The sequence below is a fragment of the Triturus cristatus genome, chromosome 7 (assembly GCF_964204655.1).
Source record: "Triturus cristatus chromosome 7, aTriCri1.1, whole genome shotgun sequence".
In the NCBI taxonomy this organism is placed as follows: Eukaryota; Metazoa; Chordata; class Amphibia; order Caudata; family Salamandridae; genus Triturus; species Triturus cristatus.
The window spans coordinates 1,272,703,335-1,272,726,824 of NC_140590.1; the positions used below are offsets into that span (position 1 = coordinate 1,272,703,335).

The 23,490-nt window shown below is 47.0% G+C and overlaps 1 protein-coding gene across 1 annotated transcript in view; it reads left to right on the top strand.

The window, feature by feature from the left end:
- The first annotated feature begins 611 nt into the window (after positions 1-611).
- TMEM219 (transmembrane protein 219) overlaps positions 612-23,490 on the top strand; it is a 495,740-nt gene continuing 472,861 nt past the window's right edge. The window contains exon 1 of the mRNA XM_085618798.1: positions 612-739. The gene's annotated coding sequence lies outside the window, so the exon portion shown is untranslated. The remainder of the gene's footprint in view (positions 740-23,490) is intronic.

A 23,490-nucleotide genomic window follows, 5' to 3' on the forward strand; every position in this document is an offset into this window, starting at 1 on the left:
GAGTGGCCTTCTGTGGATGTTTAAAATAAAAGGAACCGGAACCCAGGGCTCCGGTGATCACACGAGCAGATATTGTGTTCCCTACGTCTATTGCCTGCTGCACAACTGAACAGCCTTGAGGAAGCTAATTGTTCATGCTCCAGTGCCTTTAGATTCTGCCGGTAAACCGTTAGTTGCACGTCACGACACAAAATTGCGCATGCGCATTCCGCAGTCACGACTATCGAAAGGATACGTGTTCACAAATGACTTCCCAATCATCAATTAACCCCACGACGTATGGCAAAACCAATCTGTCAATGTTACTCTCTTTTCAACACCACGTTGCTTTTTCGTAGTTTTGTTGTAAATATCGCATGGTTTCGAACGTTCATGCACTCAAAGTGCTATTGGTTAAAACTAGGCTCAACCATCCATTTGTCTCGCGTGCGCGTATAATTTTTGCCACGGCAGCACCAGACAAAAGCACGAATCCGTTTTATCCGTCGGAATGAATCAGTGAAGCTTTCATTTTCAATTCGTGAGTAACAGGAAAGTAAGCCCAAACACAAACATTCAGTGCTCACAGTGCCATCTATTGGGCGCCATATTTACGTGGTTCCGTTTACGTGGTAAACGCTACGTTTCCCTGCGCCCGTTGGAAGGCAGCCCAATCCAAGGTGTCTGACGTGTCCCCTGAGTAGCCGGCATCTCACTGCTGACTCCTTTAACTTCGAATGAGACACAGCACAAGGATGCAGTAAGTGAACGGTCCGTCAATTATACGCCGCATCGAGCGACACGAGAGGATCTCTCTTTTTTTTTAACTTAACGAGTGGGCTGTAGGTTTGGTTGTGTTCAGTCAGTGGCCATGTCTTGATCATTCTCTCGGTGTAAAATGTTGGGTGCACGAGCAGAGGTGGGCGAGCCAACAAATTAACAGGGAGAACCAAGGGTCTGGCTCGTAATTTAGCACCCGTGCACGAGCCGAGCCCTGAAAATATGTAAATCGTGCAACAAAAGTGCCGTTGAAATGCTGTTATACACAATAATAAAGAAAAAAGAGTTTTGGTAAATCACATTTTTTGCCTGGGATGGCAACATTTAAACATGAAAGTTGCAGTTTAACCAGGTTTCCTGGTTTCATTCTGTACCAGTCAGTCAGTAAACGGGTATCTAGTTGTCTTTCCTTATGGTAAGGCTTTGGTTCTTTACCTCTTAGTGCGTTCTAATGCAGTTTTTAAATCATAGTGCAGCAAACTCGATATGAAGGTATTTGAACACTTTACTTGAGCACTAGTTTCTTTAACACATGCATTGTTTATAGGCATGGGGAGATTTAGTGATTTTCACAGTCGAAAATTTTATAGCATTTTTCAACAAGAACTTTCAATTCTATTAAGAGCTTGGAGGCGAAGATTATATAGTCTCTGCTTTACATTATTTTAAACAGCAGCCTGGAAAACTAACTACGGAGATGTAAAAGAAAACTAAAAATTTAATAAATATAATAACAATATGTTACATGGTAGTATGTCCAATAACTAATCAGCAGTCATATCCTGTGTTCCCTCTAAGGTGTCGATTACGATGCCGTTCGGAAGGTCTCCGAATCGAATTGGTGTTTGCTGAATCTGATTCAGAACACTTGTTTCCGACCGAATTGTACACAGTTCCCATTGGCCGCTTACGATGCCCTGAAAACTGTTAGGGTGTGGCCAAAAGGTCCAATAATAAAGTGATCCTAAGGAGAGCACTTGTGGTTAGAGAGTTGTATTTTAAAGGAGCAAAAAAATTAATAATGTACATAGGGACATAAGTCAGTTCATGTGAAACATTTATTTCCACAACAATAGAATTCAGGTGCTCACACAATAAGTGAAAGAGCCGTGACGTGCAGAGTGATGGTGCCGTTTAAAATAACGGCATTGCATTGACAATAGTGTAAAACTCCTCAAGCAACTTTATAGAATAGGAAGTGTTTTGTTGTAAAGGGTCAACGGCGTTTCGATCTCAATATGAACTGGGAGGGACTTTAACTAAACTTATTGGCAGCAAATCATTAAGCGCAATTTATACAGCTGACCCTGCCTTTCAAGTGTACACACACGTGATATTCTCACGCTCGTACCTTCAGCGAATTAATCTGGGTGAACTCGTCTACCCTCAGCTGTTTTCTGAAGCCCTCAATTGCTCTTGCTTGCGCTACGAATAATTGCATCAATTCAGCTTGCTCACCCGTTATATGTCCTGATGATGATCTTGAACAGTTGAGATCGAAACGCCGTTCACCCAGGGACTTCCGAATCGGGCTTGTGGGGGTACCCAAGGGGCCCCCCTTTCCAACTATGCATAGTGTGGCAGGTACATGGGGTACCTGCCACAGGGTGCAAGATTTTCCCCAGCCCCCCCTTTCTTCAATTGGAGCTTTTTTTCTCAATTCGAGCAAAGTTTCCCATTGAAGTCAATGGGAGTCCAACCGAATCGTATCCGGATGCATCAGAATCGCTTTGTCGGACTCCCTCGAGCTGAGTCGGTCAGATTGCTTTCCCGACGCGATTGTAATCTGCCCCTTGGCCACGCACAGTATAATTTTCACTGTGCAGGTGGCCTTAATGAGCTCGCAAAACAAAGGAATCTCTTGCTAACAGGTGAAGAACTCTCGGTGGGCTGTTGATCAAGGCAGAGTGAAGTGTGCCTTGAAGTGTTTCTTCCTGACTCTGGATTGTCCAAGATGTGACTCCTCCCACCACCACAACCCTTCTTAGGGATAAACCAAGTAACTCACTTTTTTTAAAATTGCAACAGCAGACTTACTCACTTTGCAGTGTGGAAATAAGGAATATGTTTGCACCGGTATCACAATTTTAATCATAAAACCATACCAACAAACAAGCTGTTTTATTTACGTGCTTGTATTTGAAAATTGTTGCGACTGCAAAAGCCCCGGATGTTCAAAACAACAGTGTTTCATTCAACCTGATTTAATTGGATGGATAAAGAAATACCGAGCTGAAAAAGAAAAGTGATCCTGGCGGAAAATCTGCCATAAAATAATTTGCATCTCAGACATGCAAGTCTAGGAGGAACATTCCCCTACTTACATTCTCAAGGTTAATGAAATGGACCAACTTTGTTGAAAATGTTAAGATATTAAAATAGTCTCTGAGCACACATTTAAAAGCTACTCTCCTGTTCTTTTAAACATATATGTGATTTCTCCACAACATTATCCTTAATAATTACAGTTCCTGTTTTGAACTGGCAGGAGCACTGTGGTTACTACAAGCACTTTGTGAAAACAAATAACATAAAACAAATACTGGAAAGACAGTAAGCATTAAACAGGATTGCTGTATGGGAGCAGAAGTGAGTCTGAATTGTAGTTAAAAATAAGTAAGGAAAATAAATAAAGTGACCATAGAATGTGTACTGTTCGGATGGGAAACAAGCATCTGCAATATAGCACCAACAAACCCATGGATGAACACATATTTCACAAATAAATGTATGATTCCCTATCTGGTACACATTTTCTCTTGTAGAGCGGTCCCAAACATTGGCATACTTGTCTGATGTGCTTTGAATCTGCATTCTGCCCATTCCTTTTTCCTACTAGTCTCTGTTTTCCCGCTTCATGGAGGATACCATGCTTGCTGCTGAGAGTACAGCTTTATAGTTTAGGGCGCCTGGGTTGCAGAGTGATGTTGATCTAGGAATGGGGTTCTGCACAGGCCTAGAGTGAAGGTGTTTAAGGAGTGAAGGGTCCGCGCTGCACTAGTCATGATGCAAGCGGGGATGGGGGGAGGAGAAGGATTCCAAGTATATCAGAAGTCAAAAAATGAGACGAGGACAGGCTAGGCACATTCAGAGCAATGGCAGAAAAGAGGAAGGAGGTCCAATAAGAAGGAGCACTAAATTGCTTTATACCGAAACAATTGACAGCCATGTGTGCAATGCTTCTCTTGGAAGCCACATTAGTAATTCAGAGTACCAATTTCTTTACACTACAATGTTAAAAAACACACCTTTTCAAAAGACGAGGAACACCAGTGTTGATGACATGAATGGGCAGTCCAGTTTATTGACATACTTTTTTACCTCCGTGTATTTTTCAGTGCAAAGGGTAGTAGGGTGCCAACACCACAAAGAGGATCTGAGGCTTACTGCCTAAACTGCTCTTTCCAACTTCATTCAAGTGGTCTTCCGAGTAGTCCTTGAAATGTAATCGCGTAGGTATTACAGCTTCTTGCTATCTGTTTCTTTCTCTCATCAGTTCAGGCAGTTTTCAATCTATCGGGATCACATGTGTAACCCCCAAACAACCTTCAGCATTCAGTGCAGCACAGGGTGCAGTAGTCTACCACTGTTGGGGCACAAGGCTAATAAATATGCTGAAAGCTATGAATGAAAAATTTCCTAGTAGACATGAAGGAAAGTTTCAATTTTATTAAGGATATTGAGGCGAGGATTATGCTCTACTTTCTTTATTTTCCTTCCCAGCACCATTTAACAACAGTAAACAAACTATCTTTCCCATAGTTCACAGGGAAAGGTCAAAGAAGAAGGTGAACCAATCAAACAGCTCAGCAGGATCACAAAGGCAGGAGGCTTCTGTGTAGCTTCCTCTTTCTTTTCTTGCTCACCCAGCAGTTTTGTCATCCTCGTTTTTTCCTTGCATTGTGGTGATTCTAGATTGTGTTTATTTTGTGTTACTGGCGGCGCCTTGGCGGCAGAGTGTGTCTGCGGGAGCGTGTTCATTGCTCCAGTGACGGCCGACTTGCCTTGCTTCGAGCAGCGCTTGATGCGGTGACGGTGGGGAGCGGCCAGCGGTAACGTGTTCAGACGCTCGCAAGCAGAAAACATCCACGAGGGATTGACCTGTGACTTCCATTCTGCTGCCAGAAAATCAACATTTACTTGTTTATTTGCTTTGAAGACCCATGCTGTGTATCCTATGTGATTCTCTCGATACCAATTAAAATTGTGAAAGCCTTGAGAAAGGCCAGGTCGCACTGACCAGAGTGGGCGAAACACGTGTCGGCTGTTGCACCTCCAGAGCACAAATATTAATATTCCACATAGAGAATACAAAACCTTGAGTGTGGCTGTACTCACCTGTATTACGCAAAGAGGAGCAAACACTCAAACCATTCCTAAACGTGTGCAGATGCGCCTCGTTGCTCCACAGTGGACGCACATTTTTCTGTCAGTTTTCTAAAGTACTACTGATAGCGTGTGTCCCTGCAGAAGCCTTTTGCCGAGCCGCCCTGTAAGTCGTGACGCCTGTACTGTTACGGGTCTGTATTTTACTTCTGCCTGCACAGCCTGATGCCAGCCTGTAAAAGTGTCGGTAACTGGCACATCCCAGTTTCTTTTCTTTGTCATCAGTGCATAGCAGTGCCTGATCTGGTAGGCTGTGCACCTGCAGAGCCCTCCTCCTCCTGGGACCCCCCGCTCCCAATCGTGCTCCTAAGCGCATGCAAAACTCGGCCATGGATCTTGGTGCCTTTTAGCACCTAAAGAGGGTCTTTTTGGCCTGTCCTTCCCCCGATACGGTCGCGCCCGGGGACGTAGACACCCTGATTCCCCAAGGTGGTCTGGACTGGGGTGATGAGGACTCCCCTAATGAGTTTAACGAAGAGGTGGACCTTCAAGGCCATGGTGCCCCCCCTCCAGTGGGGCGGAACCTTCCTCAGATATGTCAGCTCCCGTAGAAATTGTCCACCCTCACACCGCGGAGTGGGCCCGTCAAGTAAAGTGGCACAATTTGTGGCAAGCCGCCTCAGGAAGCCCTTAGAAAAGGCAGTTGGGTCAAGCCTCGGGCAGAATGCCCCCGTCCAGCCCTCTCGGGTAAGGTGGCGGTCACTCCGAAGATTAATGCTAGAATGGCCACGCTCCTGCAGAAATATATCTGGGACCCCAAAAAAAGGGATAGATAAGGAGAGCCTGCCAGGACAAACTCCAGGATGTCTGTGGCCCCATCACCATAAATCCTTGATCTGGCAGAGGAGGCTAAAACCTCAAATACTACTCTCTACCCCGAATCGGTCTCGGGATGGGTGCAGCGTGCCATAGTCTTTCTTGGCAACGCAAATTGCACCCTCTCAACCGAGAGGCGCCATTCTCTCCTCTTAAAAGTTGACCCCAAACTTGGGTACCTCGGTTTCTCGGAGGCAGGTGCTGTGGCACAAGACGGGTTCTTCAGGGAGCCATTTATCAAGGAGCTGACTAAGTTTGCCACCTCATCCACCGTGGACAAGGCGTAAGCGTCAATTAAGAAGGTCTTCCACCAGAAAAGTTTTGTCGGGCCGGCCATGGCAGGGGGGCGCGCTGGGCTGGCTGTTTCTACACCCAAGGCCCTGCCAGAGGTTCAAAGCAGCCACTGGAGCAGCCCAGACAGGAGTTCTTCCAGTCCCGCAAAGGCAACCGCAGTCATGGCTCCATGGGCGCCTCCAGAAGAACCTTCCAGTCCCCCATTTACAGGTGAGGGGGCAGGTGGCCTCTTCGTGCGCAACTGGGAGCGCATTACCGCGGATCCGTGGGTACTCCAGACCATCAGGGGTTTCCGCATCAAGTTTTATGGGTTCCCACACCAGTCGACTCGGCCCCGGCCGTTGACATTCGCGGACTCCCTGGCCACCCTGGTTGACAAGGAGGTGGCAGAACTTCTCCTCAAAGGTGCAATATCCTTCTCCTCCCTCCACCCGCGTGGTTTTCTAAGCAATGTGTTTTTGGTGGACAAGTCAGACAGGGGCAGCGCCCGGTCTTCAATTTGAAGGAGTTCAACAGCTAGTTGGTCTACCGCCACTTCAAAATGGAGGGTATCCACCTGCTGCGCGATCTCCTGAGCCCAGATGACTGGATGGTGCACCTCAACTTAAAGGAAGCCTATCTAACAGTTTCAATTTTTCCCCCTCATCGCTGATTTTTCCAGTTCCAATGGAGGATTCAGGTTTACGAGTTAACAACCCTTCCTTTTGGTCTCTGGTCGGCACCTTTGTGCTTCACCAACGTACTCAAGCCAGTGGTGGAGTACCTCAGATCCCGAGGCTTCTGCCTTATCATATACCTCAACGTATCTCCTGTTGTTGGATCCCCGATTCAGCTAGCGGAGTAACTCCAGCTAGCAGTGGATCTACTGCAGGATTTGGGGTTTGTAGTAAATGAGGAGAAGCGGGGCCGGACTGGGAACAGAAACCAGCCCTGGCAAACTGCTCAGTCCCCCCCTCTCCTGCGGTGGGGGGGGGGTGCAGCCGAGCAGTTTACGAGGGCCTGTTTCGGCCGATTTTGTTACCGGGGGCCAATATTGCCGACCCTGTAACAAAAACGGACCCCCAGGGGCCCAAAACCGGCCCCCACACTAGCAGCCTACCAGGGAAATGCCCGGTGTCCGCTATGGCCAGTCCGGGCTGACCCCGGCAAAGAGGACCACCGTCCTCAGGTTTATTACCGACACGGTGCAGAAAACTTTAAGTCTGCCGGCCCGAAAGGTATCCGGAAGGAGTTGCAGAGGACTCTGGCCCGAACCATGACATCTCTTCGGCAGGTAGCCAGAGAGGTGGGTCTCATTTCTTCCTCCATACAGGCAGTCTTCCCGGGTCCGCTTCACTACAGGGCCCTCCATCGCCTCAAGGCCTCCCACCTGCGAAGGGGCCTGCATTACATCGAACAGGTTCCGCTCACGGAGGAAGTGAAAACAATGATGAGATGGTGTTTGGACCATATGGAGGCCTGGGAAGGGACGGGCCATTTTTGGGTCCACCCCGGAGATAGTTATAGAGTCAGGCGCCAGCAAGTCTGGCTGGGGAGTGCGATGCGGGGACTCCTTTACACTAGGAAAGTGGTCGGCAGACAAGCAGCAGCTCCATATCAACTGTCAGGAGCTGCTTGCCGGGTCTTTCACAATCAAGTGTTGGACGAAGGACAGGATCAGTTGCAGTGTCCTCCTCAAGATGGACGTGTCGGTTTTGTGCTATATAAACCACCTAGGCGGTACGAAGTCCAAAGTGCTTGTAGACCTGGCCGGAGAGTTCTGGACTTTCTGTCTCGACCACAGTGTCTCGGTAACGGTGGAATTTCTTCCCGTAGCGTCCAACATCATTGCATACTGGTGCTCCAGGGCATGGTCGAACATGAGCCTTTGGCAGTTGGACCCCGAGTCTGTCAGAGATCACAGTCCCTTTGGGGCCTTTTCTAGGTGGATCTTTTCGCTTCCCGCCTCAACCCCCAGCTTCCCAGGTTCTTCAGCTGGAAGCCGGACTGGCTGGCAGCAGCAACTGATGCTTTCCTCCAAGTCTGGTTGCAGGAGACTGGTTACGCCTTTCCGCCATTTACAATGATTATGTGCCTCTCTGCCCAGATCCGCAGACAGCTGGCACAGGTGGTTCTGATCACCCCTTATTGGAGATCTCAAGTGTGGTTTCCAGTTCTTCTGGAACTTTCCTGGGATGCTCCAATCCTTCTACCCCGGGATCAGTTTCTCCTCCAGAATCCCCAGGGCGATCCACATCCCCAGGTGCTGCAGGATCGGTTGCCCCTCATGGCCTGGCGGATTTCAGGTGTCGTTGGCGACTCCGAAGCCTTTCACAGGAGGCTGAGAGACTCCTGGTGCCAGCCTGGGCGGACGGCACTAACAAACGCTACAGATCAGCCTGGACCCGATGTGTTGGTTGGTGTCTTTGGAACGATCAGGATCCCATGGGGTGTAAAGTGGTCCACATTATGAACTTTCTAGCGTCCTTGGCGTCTATAGGATTGGCCTATCGTATGATAAACTCTTATAGGTCAACAATTTCTGCGGGCCATGTCCCTGTCCAAGCAGCGGCGGTGGGGGAGCATCATTTCGTATGTAAACTGATGAGAGGGATCGCCTCTCTCTTCCACCCCAACCTAAATACTCCAAGCTGTTGGATGTTAACAAGATCCTTTCCCTTTTTAAGTTGTGGCCATCAAACAAGTATGTGTCTCAGAAGGCACTGTCAGCAAAGCTAGCCAAGTTTCTATGCCTAGTATCGTGCAGGAGAGTATGTGATGTATGGGCACTGGACATTTCGGGCAGATCTTTACTCCGCAAGGGGTCACCTTTCACGTCTCTAGAAGTATGAAGTCTGATTCCAGAGTGGTGTTGTATCCCGTCTTCGATAGGCACCTCAAGCTGTGTGTGTGGTTCGTTGTCTGAAGGCGTATGAGAGCATGACAGAGGAGCACCGTCCCCACGGGGAGTGGCAACTACTGATCTCACTCAGGAAGCCTTTCAAAGCAGTCTCTCCTCCCTCTATAGCCCGCTGGATCAGATGAGTCATGCAGGAGGTGGGGATTGATGTCTCTCACTTTGGGGCGCACTCAGTCAGAGGCGCAATAGCCTCTAAGGCGTTCTCCTTGGGGGCTTACCTGAAGGGCATTATTATTGCTGCTGACAGGTCCTCGGACTCCATGTCTAAGAGATTCTACTTTAAGCCAGTAGTGGACTTGGCTTCCTCAGTGGTGGGCAAGCTTTGAACAAGCATAATCCTAATTTTCAGGGCACCATGACACAGTCATCATTATTAGTCAAGTAGAATAGTCGTGCACGAGTGAAAAATATCACTTTTTTCCACTATTTGGTGATGTGCTTCACATATGGAAATGTATTTTATTTGTTACTTTTCTATATTGTCCTATCTTTGCAGGTCTTAATTAAAAAAACATACTGATTAGGTATTGTATATGCATGAAATTAGGATTTCATCAGCATTATTATCGTTTCAACTAAAAAAATAGACCAAATAGGTTCTGTTAGGAGTGGTACAAGAGATCATTTGCTCTGGTCCCAATGAAAAGCCTTAAGGGTGAGGCTTGAAACATGTAGACCAGGAGATAATCACCCATCATAGTGTAAGTCTCCATTTTCCCTTTTTAACAGTACCTGCTACAGGATTTAATAAAAGTTAGACTCCACGTACCTAGGTACTTTTTAATGATACACACTTATTTTTGACCCTCCGACTTCTATCCCTTCATAGCCAACACCCCACAAGTGCTCCCACGTCTCCGTTGCTTGTAGCACGCTCCGTCCCGCAGCGGGCGGGAAGAACCCGATGATGAAGCACGCCACCTTGGGTCACTTTGGTGGGTGAGGGTTATTTTAAGAAAACTCTTTGTTTCCCCTTTGATATAATCTATACCCGATAGGACAGCTAGTCTAATAGCAGTCTATAAACCGGTCGAACATTATAAACCCCGTCTCTTCTGCTGCGAAGGATTCTCTCTTGAGTATGTACCAGCATGAGTTCATTCTTGCTTCTGATCTGAAATTGAAAGCATAAAGACCTAAACAACTGTAGTATAACTTGGGTGGCGTCTAAAATATCGACATCATTTGAAGATAGCAACTACTAGCATCATCATAAGTACAGACTGGATAATAATAGTTGAGAATCACAATACTGGGTGGGATAACCTTTGCCTCTGTGTGCTTAATAGTCTCAACTACCATAGAAAAAGGATTACTTACTGGCTTCTGATAGAACTTCTTAAACATTGAATAAGAAGACCAATCTGCCATGCAGATAATCTCTTCCAATCGACCACCTACTGCGAAACAGTTAAAAGCCTAGACTCCTTGGACGGAATAAGCTCCACAATCAAAAGTGTGTCTATTCCTGTTTCTGAAAGAAGCTATTAGATCTAACGTGCTAAGGTGGGACACGACACTGGGGTACGAGGTGGTACCAAAGAAGTTAATAATGGACTAGAGGGGGAATTTCTTAAGGTAGCCGTAACATTCTGATATTCCTGTAAACACTGAACCACACAGAATATCTTATCAGAAGAAAGAGCCAGAAACCCCCTGTCTACGGCGACCATCTGGAAATCGGGAAGGTAACACCCTTGGGGGTAAAGAATCGACATGCAAGATCAAGAGCTCGAACATCAGAGACTCGCTTACAAGATAGAGTAAGAGCATCTATTTATTAGAAAGTTGTTTTCTGGACGTAAGGGAATTTGGCCATGCTTGAAAGAGACAAGAATACTTTAGTATAGGTGGAACTAAAAAACGGACCCCTCTAAGAAGTTTATTAACCAGTGGATATTCACCAACAGGTTTGTTGGCAACGGGGAGGTGGCCTGCTGAAATTGCTGATCGGTAAGAATTTATGGTATGGTGGGAATTTCCTTCCGAAACAAAACAGGTCATAACATTTGTAAAGTAGATCACATCTGCTGCCATGGGATGCAAATGCTGTTGCAAGCTCTAGCTAAATCATTGGTTCTATGATGATCAATAGCATTTATGCGTGTAATCTGCCGAGGCCTTGTCAGTGAGGTTGAGAGCCTTTTCCGAAAGTCCAGGCACTTGTCAGCATCTCGGGAAAGTCTCCACGCTATTAATTGCAGTTGTTTGGTCATGACCAAAGGATGTTGACACCCGAGAGGGTCCAGGTGGAGAGTCGGGAACCAAGGGAGCAGGGAGGGCAATCGCAAGACTGCTCCAGTAAGGTCGGAAACCAACTTTGGGTTCTCCAGAGGGTTGAGATCAGTATCAATTCCGCTGTCTGACACCTAACCTGAAGGGCAACTCTCAAAAGCATTGATAACAGCGGACAGGCATAATTCAGCTCAATCAGTTCTGCAAGAAAATATCAGTTACCTGAGTTAAAGGGTCTGGTTGCCAACTGAAGAACAATGGTAACTGAAATGTCAGTTGAGAGGCAAACGGGTCAACCTGGCATAGGCCCCATGTGGGAGGGCGGGTTTGATAAACAGGCGAGGAGGCCGAATATATTTCCCAAAAACACGTGGTTTATTATCAGAAAGCGGTTTTTGAATTTGTTCATAGAATAAGTCTTCCTTTTCTTCTCCAGATTCGCTCTGGGTTGAGCTGGGCGGGCCGTCCGAGGAAGATGTTAGGGGCTCCTCCTTGGTATTGCTGGTGTGTCCCCGGAGGCTCATAGAACAGGAGAGAAAAGGGAGCTGTCAGGTACTGTTTGATTAATAATTCAGTCTCTTCCAGTCACCACACCGGGAAGTGAGTAAAAGGTCGGAAACCAACTTTGGGTTCTCCAGAGGGTTGAGATCAGTATCAATTCCGCTGTCTGACACCTAACCTGAAGGGCAACTCTCAAAAGCATTGATAACAGCGGACAGGCATAATTCAGCTCAATCAGTTCTGCAAGAAAATATCAGTTACCTGAGTTAAAGGGTCTGGTTGCCAACTGAAGAACAATGGTAACTGAAATGTCAGTTGAGAGGCAAACGGGTCAACCTGGCATAGGCCCCATGTGGGAGGGCGGGTTTGATAAACAGGCGAGGAGGCCGAATATATTTCCCAAAAACACGTGGTTTATTATCAGAAAGCGGTTTTTGAATTTGTTCATAGAATAAGTCTTCCTTTTCTTCTCCAGATTCGCTCTGGGTTGAGCTGGGCGGGCCGTCCGAGGAAGATGTTAGGGGCTCCTCCTTGGTATTGCTGGTGTGTCCCCGGAGGCTCATAGAACAGGAGAGAAAAGGGAGCTGTCAGGTACTGTTTGATTAATAATTCAGTCTCTTCCAGTCACCACACCGGGAAGTGAGTAAAAGGTCGGTTGAAAGGGGGTGCCCAGGGAAAATCTTAAGATATGGTGGCTAAGAGGGGGGGGGGAAGGAAAAGTAAGCAAACGTCTTAGGGGTCAGAGGTTGGATACATGCCGTAGAAGAGACAGAAAAATGAAACTTATGGTGCTATCTATTGGCATCGGTGATTAAAAATGCCCATTCAAAGCGTGTAACCCAAATACGTCTCGCCTGACAAAGACCTCTGCAACTCGCAGTCTGTCAATTCGCTATCCGTACTCTTCACCAGATACACCTCCCTCCTCCCGCTCACCCTCCCCCTTGTCCCCTGAGGCGTTAGGATTCACCGGCTCCGCCGCAACTCTCCTGAGTTGCGGCCGCTCTCCAGCCTCCTCCGGTGGGCTCCACCACTCCTCAGTCCACTGTTCGTTAGGTTCCTCGTCTTCTTCCCGGTCGTCCTCAGCCTCCGCGTCTTCCGGGGTTTCCGTGTCGTTCTCGCCGGGTCTTCCGAAGTCTCTGCTCTCCTTCACTCCTACTGCTTCTCCGCCATTGGTCACCGACGACTCCTTCCTGTTTCGTCCACTTTTCATTGGAACAGGAGAATCCCTTCCGGGTTCATCTCCGCCCCCTTCCGGTGTCTCCTCGTAGTCTCTCTGTGAAGAGACAGCATACGGGACCGTTGGTTGTTGTCGACTTGATTCCTCCTTCCACTCCCAGGATGCATTATGTTGACCCAGGACGCCGGAGTGTTCTTTCCAGGGTGACCCGAAGGTAAGCCCTCTGTCGTCGTCCTCCCATCCCCTTTCCCTTGCTGTCTTTCTACTGGGGTTCTGAATTTGGGGAAACCTTGACAGGTAATCTACATTTCTCTGTTCGCTGCCCTTCCGTTGTTTAGTTTGGAATCTATAGGGTTGAAGTGACAAAAACCATCTCAATGCTCTCTCGTTATTACCTTTGTTCCTAGCTAGCCATTCTAACGGGGCATGAGCCGTGTATAAGGTGAATTCCCGGCCCTCAAGATAATATCGTAGTGTGTCTATTGCCCACTTGATGGCTAAGGCCTCTTTCTCTATGGTAGCATAATTTTTCTCTCTGGAAAAAAGCTTACGACTTATATATAGGATAGGACTTTCGCCCTGGGGTGTTTCTTGTGACAAGACAGCTCCTATTCCTTGATCAGATGCGTTGGTTTGAAGGACAAAGGGTAAACAATAGTCAGGACTAACTAAAACCGTTTCAGATGTGAGAGATGTTTTCAAAGTCTCAAAAGCCTATACAATTTCCCTAGTAGGGTGTCTTAATATTTCCTCTGTCTTGACGGTTTTCTGGAGTAAGTTAGTCAAAGGGGCTGCAATCTGGGAGAATCTTGGAATAAACCGACGAGAGTACCCTAGCAATCCCAGGAAAGCTCTGAGATCTTTTTTTGTTTGAGGCAACGGTATCTGGGAAATGGCAGCTAGTTTAGAGGTTTGAGGTCTTATCACTCCCTCTCCTAACAGATATCCGAGATATCGAACAGTTTGGGCCGCTAGATGGCTCTTAGCAGGATTTATTTTGAGCCCGTATCGTCCCAAGCTTTGTATGACCTGGAAGAGATGTATCAAATGTTGTTCCCATGTGTCACTATATATGATTATGTCATCAATATATGCCCCAGCATATCTTTCATGAGGTTGTAGTATCACATTCATAGCTCTCTGAAACGTGGCTGGAGCTCCGTGTAACCCAAAGGGTAGTACTTTGAACTGGTATAATCCATCAGGAGTAGTGAAGGCTGTCTTCTCTCTGTCTTGTTCTCTGAGGGGTATCTGCCAATACCCTTTGCACAGATCCAAGGTACTGATATACTTGGCCTTCCCTATTCTCTTAACCATTTTGTCCACTCTGGGAAGGGGGTATGTGTCGAATTCTGAGTTCTTATTGACTTCCCTGAAGTCAATACAAAACCGTACTGAGCCGTCTGGCTTCGGTACAAGGACGATGGGTGAGTTCCACTCACTTACAGAGGGCTCAATTATGTCCATCTGCAACATCTTTTGTATTTCATCTTTAATGGTTTGGCGACGAGCCTCGGGGATACGGTAGGGCCTAAGGCGTACCCTTTTCCCGGGGTTTGTTTTTATAGCATGTTCCAAGAGGGTGGTCCTACCAGGTGATGAGGAAAATACCTCCTGTACCGGACTTAGTACTTTTACCAGTTTACCTAGTAGGTCAGGTGGAAGACCAGCATCTATACATTGGTAATAGAGGGGAACGGATGCTTCCGCCGTGTTTACATCCGCGGGTATGTGACCCTCCCATTTCTTTAACAAATTCACATGATAAATCTGAGAGACATGTCTCGTTGGATCGGTCTCAACCTGATAGGTCACAGGAGAGATCTTTTTAATGATAGTGTACGGACCTTGCCATTGTCCCAATAATTTATGATCTGACGAAGCATTCATTAGTACACTGAATCCCCTATTTCAAAATTCCTGACTTTAGTCCCTTTGTCATATTGTCCTTTCTGGGCTACCTGGGCTTTCTCTAAGTTATTCCTTACAATGGTCCTTATTTTACCTAGGTGAGTACGTAGATTAGAAATGTATTCGGTCAATGGCCTGACATCATTCGGTTCTGTTTCCCATCTCTCTTGGGCCATCTCTAGAAAGGTACGTGGTTTATGACCATATAGCAGTTCAAAAGGGGAATACCCTGTGCTCTTTTGTTCTTTACACCTGATGGCGAATAAGGCTAAAGGCAACATGTCCTCCCATTTTCGGGTCTCTAAGGCTAGGAGTTTCTTGAGGGTGTCTTTAATAGTGGCATTATACCTTTCAACTAACCCATCCGTTTGCGGATGATAAGCAGCCGTCCTGATATGCTTCACCCCTAACAGCGCACAGACTTGTTTCATTAAGCGAGACAGAAAGGGAGTCCCTTGGTCGGTCAGAATCTCTTTTGGGAACCCCACCCTGGAAAACACTGTTATCATGGCTTTGGCTATGTTAGAGGCATCAGGTATACGTAGAGGTATGGCTTCGGGAAACCTGGTAGCGTAATCCACCAAAACCAGAACATAACGATAACCACTGCGGGATGGTAACAAAGGGCCTATTATGTCCATACCTATCCTACTAAAAGGTACGCTTATGACAGGTAGGGGTTGGAAGGGTGCTCTGGGAGGCCGGTATCTATTGTTTCTTTGGCACACCGGGCATTCCTTGCAGTATTTCTTTACATGCTGATATATGCCGGGCCAATAAAACCGTTCTATGATCTGTTTTTTGGTTTTCTCCACCCCAAAGTGTCCTCCCAATAAGTGACTGTGGGCTAGATACAACACTTTATCCTTGAACGGATCGGGTATCAATAACTGGGGATTCTGAGTAGGGCTCCCTTTCCTGTACAATAGACCCTGTTTCTTAAAAAAATACGGACATACATGTTGGGGGTCTTCGTTCTCTAAGGCCTTATTCCATGCCTCCTGTAGTAGTGGATCTTCTCGTTGTGCCGCATGGAAACTCCTGTTGGTTTCCCATGGATTCTCATCCTGAATAATCGGTAGAACCAACAAGCCATTTCCCTTCTCTGCTCTCCTTTGTTTCCTGCTCTTCTTGATTTTTGACGGTGGCCAATCCTTATCAGTATCCTGTGAAAAAGGCGCTGTGGCCCACCAGTCTTCCTCTTCGGGTTTGTTGCCATGTTAACAATTGAGATAACTTTGGATAATCGTTCCCAAGTATAGCCTGCTCGGGTAATCGTGGAATGAGTCCCACGGTTAAAGTGGTTCCTGGATCTTGGGCGTGTTGTATCCGTACCTGTGCGGTGGGATATGGTTTGGTATCCCCATAAACACACCGAATGGCTACGGTTCCATCACTTTGGCCGAGGCATGACCCCAGGTCTTGTGGTCGAACTACACTGTGAAGACACCTTGTATCCGCCAGGGCTGTCACGGGCTGTCCATTCACAGATACCGTACAACGATAGGGTGGGGGGTTTCTTTCTGAGGGAAAGCAATAGTAGTTGCGAGCCATACCGATCTCCATGGGTTTTTCTTTTTGAGGACAGAACCGGGCAATATGTCCCATCCCACCACATTGGAAACATTGAGGACCCGTAGGTGGAGGTCTGACAACAGGGTTCCCCAGAATTATGGTAACTGGTTCGGGCTTCTTTACTAAAGGTGGACGGGGCTGACGATGTACTCTCGGGCCTCCCGTCTTTCCTGTGGACTCCTCTCGCCCCTTGTGTATTTCCTGGGCCCTGTTGTAGGCACTGGCAATTTCTACGGCGGTTTCGAGGGTTAAATTAGCTTGTTGTCGCACCCACCTCTGAATGGGTGGATGAAGTGAGGATAGATATTGTTCCAAATATATTTTGGCCATGATTCCATCTTTATCGGTAGTGGCGGGTTTTAACCAGCGATCAGCCATGTCTTTTACCCTAAAATACAATGCTCTAGGGGTCTCATGGGGTCCTTCCTTCATCTGTCGTAGCTTCAGGCGGTAGCTCTCGTCATCTACCCCCAACCTCTCCATAATGCACCATTTTATGTCGGCATAAGGTACCACCCCCTGAACTGTGGCTGCTTGGTATGCCGCCTGTAAGTCCCCAGACAGGAGAGGTCCCAGATATTGGCTCCATTTATCCGGTGGCCATGATGCGGCAGCGGCCATCCTCTCGAAATTGTTGAAAAAATAATCAGGGTCTTCTCCGCTCACGTAGCGTTGTAGGACCACAGACGGAAGGGTGGTGGGTCCTCTCTGCTGTCCAAGAGCCTCGGAAATCGTATCCATAGCTGCTCCATGGGTCTGACTCAGCCCGATGAGCACTTGTTGCAGCTTTCCCCGATCCTCTTCTACTACTGTCAGGAAGCGTTCCATCACCTTCCCCAGGTGTTCCTGGTTTTCCGCCATTTTAGCTAATGCAGCCTCCATGTCGCCTTTCGATCCCACTTCTGACACCACTTGTGGGAGGGCGGGTTTGATAAACAGGCGAGGAGGCCGAATATATTTCCCAAAAACACGTGGTTTATTATCAGAAAGCATTTTTTGAATTTGTTCATAGAATAAGTCTTCCTTTTCTTCTCCAGATTCGCTCTAGGTTGAGCTGGGCGGACCGTCCGAGGTAGATGTTAGGGGCTCCTCCTTGGTCTTGCTGGTGTGTCCCCGGAGGCTCACAGGAGAGAAAAGGGAGCTGTCAGGTACTGTTTGATTAATAATTCAGTCTCTTCCAGTCACCACACCGGGAAGTGAGTAAAAGGTCGGTTGAAAGGGGGTGCCCAGGGAAAATCTTAAGATATGGTGGCTAAGAGGGGGGGGGAAAGGAAAAGTAAGCAAACGTCTTAGGGGTCAGAGGTTGGATACATGCCGTAGAAGAGACAGAGAAATGAAACTTATGGTGCTATCTATTGGCATCGGTGATTAAAAATGCCCATTTAAAGCGTGTAACCCAAATACAACGTCTCGCCTGACAAAGACCTCTACAACTCGCAGTCTGTCAATTCGCTATCCGTACTCTTCACCAGATACATCTCCCTCCCCCTTGTCCCCTGAGGCGTTCGGACTCACCGGCTCCGCCGCAACTCTCCTGAGTTGCGGCCGCTCTCCAGCCTCCTCCGGTGGGCTCCACCACTCCTCAGTCCACTGTTCGTTAGGTTCCTCGTCTTCTTCCCGGTCGTCCTCAGCCTCCGCGTCTTCCGGGGTTTCCGCGTCGTTCTCGCCGGGTCTTCCGAAGTCTCTGCTCTCCTTCACTTTTACTGCTTCTCCGCCATTGGTCACCGACGACTCCTTCCTGTTTCGTCCACTTTTCATTGGAACAGAAGAATCCCTTCCGGGTTCATCTCCGCCCCCTTCCGGTGTCTCCTCGTAGTCTCTCTGTGAAGAGACAGCATACGGGACCGTTGGTTGTTGTCGACTTGATTCCTCCTTCCACTCCCAGGATGCATTATGTTGACCCAGGACGCCGGAGTGTTCTTTCCAGGGTGACCCGAAGGTAAGCCCTCCGTCGTCCTCCTCACACCCCACTTCTGCACAAACTTGGAGAACAGGTTTGGATCCAAGTGATGCAAGTTGCAATCTGCCACCGTATTTTGATTGCCTGGAAGGAGATGGACTACGGCCGAAATCGGATTTTTCGATGCCGTAATGCCAGAAGTCTGTTGCAATCTCTGCAAAGACCATGTGCCCCCTCCACCCAAGCGACTGACAGATTGGACTGCCTACACACTGTCCATCTTTAGCAGAATACAACAATGAGCTTGTTGGGGGGAAAAAGCGGATTGCAAAGGAACTGGCTGACAGCTCTAGACAGTTGATGTGCAAAGAGAGTTATGTCCTGGACCACTGACCACCTGTTGTTGCATTGCTGCATCGAGAGCCCTAACTTTAACAGGTGGCATCGAATTTCGTCACCATGTCTGGAATGAGACCAAAAATGGCCTTCTCATTCGAGGCTTCTATGTGGTCGAGCCACCATTGCAGTTCTTGGCGATCCTCCTGAGTGAGAGCGATCTGATCTGAATAAGAGAGGCCTCTGCGTAGATGAGCGATTTTCAGATGCTGCAAAGTACAGTAGTTTAGAGGACCTGGAAGGATGGCCTGGATAAATGATGCCAACAGCCCAGCTAGTCTCGCAGCGAAGTGTGACTGTTTGTTGTCCAAGAGTCCCGCGGATCTCCTTTTTTTTTTATTGCCGCCCTCTTTTATTTCGGAAGAGCTAAGGTGGCTGAGACAGAATCAATGACAATCCCAAAAAAGGTCCTCTATTGTGCTGGAAGAAGGTTGGTTTTGTCATGGTTTATGACAAACACTAGAGATTCTAACAGGGTCATTCTGAAATCCAGTTGGTTCTGGAGCAAACTGGGATCGTGTTACATCAAGAGGAAATTGTCAAGGTAGAGAATCATTCGAATTCCCCTTGCTCTTAAGAGTTCCACCACCTGACCATGTATTCTTCTCTCAATAGGTGTCGTAACAAAGGAATCCCTTCTATTTTGAAATGGCTGTAAAGGATCCAAGAATTGAAATCGCTGAGATTTATTACCAGACGGAATCCTCTGCTTTTTTTTGTCCACAAGCAAGATGTTGCTTAGAAACCCAAAGGGATGAGGATTGCAAGGGGTGGTGGCTTGTTTCTGTAGGAGGGAAAATATTTCTTGGTCTATGAAGAGAATTTGATTGGATTGAAAGTGAAGTGGGGGGAGACTGTCTGGATTGCAGTTGCATAGAGTTCCAGTTGAAAATTTTGAACCATCTGAAGGACTCACACATCAAGGGTTCTGGAACTACAGTTGTGCAGGAAAAAATTGATTCTGCCTCCAAATTCTTTTTGGGAAGCATGTACAAGACTAACCTTGGAAAGAGGGTCTGGAAGCCGCTTCCTGGACAGGTCTTTGGTTGAAGCATCCTCTTGAGCCTCTAGCATGGGAAGGGTTGAAGGGAGTTCCTCTTTTATCATCTTTCTAGCCTGAGAATCTTCTTCTGTTTTGTCCTCTAAGAGAGTCTTAAGGTTGAAATCGACTGTTGGAGTGGCCCCAACCTGGTGCAGCCTGGGAAAAAAGGTGGGACTGGAAAACCTTTTTCATAGATGCTTGGGCATTATCTAAGAAGGTGAAGGTGTTCACATTTTTTTCCATCTCTTTTACAAAAAGGTCCCCCAATAAAAGGCCTTTGGCAGAAGGACCGGCTTTGTTAGTAGGCAGTTCGCCGATGTTGGTGTCAATTCTTAAAAGGATAGAGCGGCGATGCTCGGATGACAAAGCACAATTAGCATTGCCCAATAAACAAACCGCTTGTTAGGCCAAAACAGCCGGTATTTCCAGATCAATAGTGGTACCTTTGTCTTTAGCCAGGAGGGCCATGTTTAAAATCTGAACTAAGGGGCTAGAAATCTCTTAAGAGGTTGACCTGGCAAGTTTTCCAGGACCAATCAATCCCTTTTTTGGGTCCCTGACAAATTTGCCCAGGAAGGTTGAGTTTTTTGGGTCAGTGTCTGGATTTATAGCCACCTTGCCTTCAAAGAAAGTTCTGGAACATTCTGAGCGAAGGCAGCTTCTAGCCTCTTTGGGAATTGACTTACAAAGCCTGCCTTGACTGTAAATTGCCGTCTTGGTGGACGGAGTCCATTCAGTAGAACGTGGGTGCACAATGTCTACAGGATTGAATGTATACTGTAATAGTGGGGCCTGAGTGGAACCAGAAGGACCTTTGTCAGAATCAGAATTATCTGAAGGTCTATTCTTAGGGACAGGTAACCAAAATCTATAATCATCCTCCTCAAAGGCGTCCGTATCCCCGACAGTGTTCTAAATCCTGAGAAGAACTACACTGTCTTGGGTCTCATCGTCCAGATCCTCCTCAGAAAGTGAGGATGCGGAATTTAAATAGGTTGATTATTATTGCTCTAGGGTGTCTGTTTTGGACAATGTTTTGTGTGGAGTAGGTTTTTGCACCGTGGTAAAGAGGCGCCTTGAGGCCATGAGTGAAACATCCTTTCAAAGAAAGTCTGGAGTTTGTCAGCTAATGGCCCAAAAGATTTCATAGGGATCCTTTGTACATATTCTGCATGGCCTGGAATACAGACTGTCTGCCTGGTGCCAAAATAAAATTAGCTCTTTGCTCCTGTTTGAGCTATGTAGGTAATTCAGTAGGATTGGACTGAGACATAATTTAAGACATAATAGGCAGATTCAACTTTAGTCCTCTCTTATCAATTGCCCTTAATCTATATAGGGCAACCTCGCTTCTGCTGCAGGCAAGCCTGATTATAACAGGGGGGGAAATCCTGGTGAGGTGACAACAACTCTTGTTCTCAACGTTTACCAAATATAAAATAAATGGATGTACAACCACTAAAAAGCCAAATATATGGCTATGGACTGGTGTATAAGAGAAGCAAGAGGGCTGGATGGAGCACCAACAGAAATGGAGGGGGAAATGATTACCCACAGGCTAATGTTTGCCTTCAATAATTATTACAGCCTGAGAGGGCGTCCAAGGGCTAAAGAAAATTGCTACAGCAGTTGAGGGCATCTCACCGTGTGAGTAGCCTCTGCCGGAGGAACGGCCGAAAAGAAGGGCTGCAGGCGGGCTGGGCTCGTGAGGAGGAAGGTGCTCCCCAGCCGGGGAGAATGAAGAGACTAGACAGGACCGCGACCAAGGTCGTGCAGTAAGGAGAAACAGAAAGAGAATGACAACCTTAACTCTTTCTCTTCTAGGCCTTTCCCCCCTAAAATTCTACAGCCGTTATTGGCTATTTGGGGTTGTTCATGCTTAGGCCTCCATAATATTTTTCTACACAAGATATCCATGCCATACGTACGTCTTATTTTCCAGAACATCCTGGGGATTCCAAAGGTGCCGAGGGTTTGTGCATTCCCCTGGAGGGGAGTATGAAAATAGCCAAAATATAGCAACATTTTGGTTTTCTAGGAAAAAAGTGCTTTACAAAAAAAATTATGGTTTTTTTTCTCGCCTAAAAATGACATCACCAAAAGGTTTGCTCTGCTAGAGTCACCTTTTTCCCGGCTCCCAGGCTTTACCAGAGTATTGGCATTTATCAAAGAGGGAGCCCATTTTTCCTCATTTTTGTGCTTTCAACCGCCTTTCAGTTTGTGGTGGAAACCAGGGTGAAACCCATGGGTGATCTGGGAAAGCTATACATTTCGGAAAAGTAGACCACATTCTAAATTCAGCAAGGGATCATTTGTGTAGAACCCTCAAGGTTTCCCCCCAAAAACTAGCAGTTGAAATAAAAAATATAAAAAATGAGTATGAAAAACATCCCTTTGTGAAAACATTTTGTTGTAACTTCTTGTATTTATGACCGATTTACAAAAGCAATATATATAATTCCTCTAGACACTTCTGGTTGAGGGTATATAAAGGATTTGTGGGTTTTCCTAGAAGCTGAGATACCCAGAGCCAACAACTGAACTGTACCTTACATAGGTTTTTTAGGTCGAGCCTAGCGGTAGCGCGCATGCGCTGCTCGCTCTGCGAGACTGCTGTAGCAGTGTATGGGAGAGAAGCCGCGCCAACTCTCCTCCCATATTTTTCATTGGATTGTGTCATTGTCTTTCGTAAATGCTCCCTTCAGATTCGTTAATAGGCTTGTTAGTCTCTCCTTAGTACAGCCTTGTCTTCATTGATAACCTCCCATGGCGACTGGCCCTTTTACTTCAGTTGTTACACAGGACCTGTTATTTAGTCTGTAAGCACTTTTTACTTTATTGAGTTTCTCTTATTGCAGGCCGGACATGCGCTGCTTCAACTGAAACCGCTTGTGTTTTTTTAAGCAGCACGGCCGCCCCCGTAACACGGGCGCCTGCTTTCAATCATTCTAACCCTGCATTATCTTGTGTGTGTTTTAAACCCCCGCCAAGTAAAATTGATTTAGAAATGATTAGCGAAAGACATGTGAATTCCAGGTACATAATCCTGTGCTAATGGGCTGAAGCTGACAACAGCACATCTTTGTTACATGTCATCTGTACTAAACCCATCTGACGGGTTGTCTTCAAAAGCCTATTTTATTAACGCCACCACCACCATCAATACCACCACCGCCAATACCACCACCAATACCAATACCACCACCAATACGGCCAAAACCACCACCAATGCCAATACCACCACCACCACCAATACCGCCATCAATACCACCACCATCAATACCACCACCACCAATAGTAACATCAATAGCAACATCACCGCCAATACCACCACCAATACCACGACCACCAATAGCACCACCACCAATACCACCACCACCACCCATACCACCACTACCACCAATAGCACCACCAATACCACAACCACTACCACCACCAATACCACCACCACCAACCCAATACCAATACCACCGCCAATACCAATAACACCACCAGTACCACCACCACCAGTACCACCACCACAAATACCACCACCACAAATACCACCACCACCAATACCACCACCAATCCAATACCACCACCAATCCAATACCACC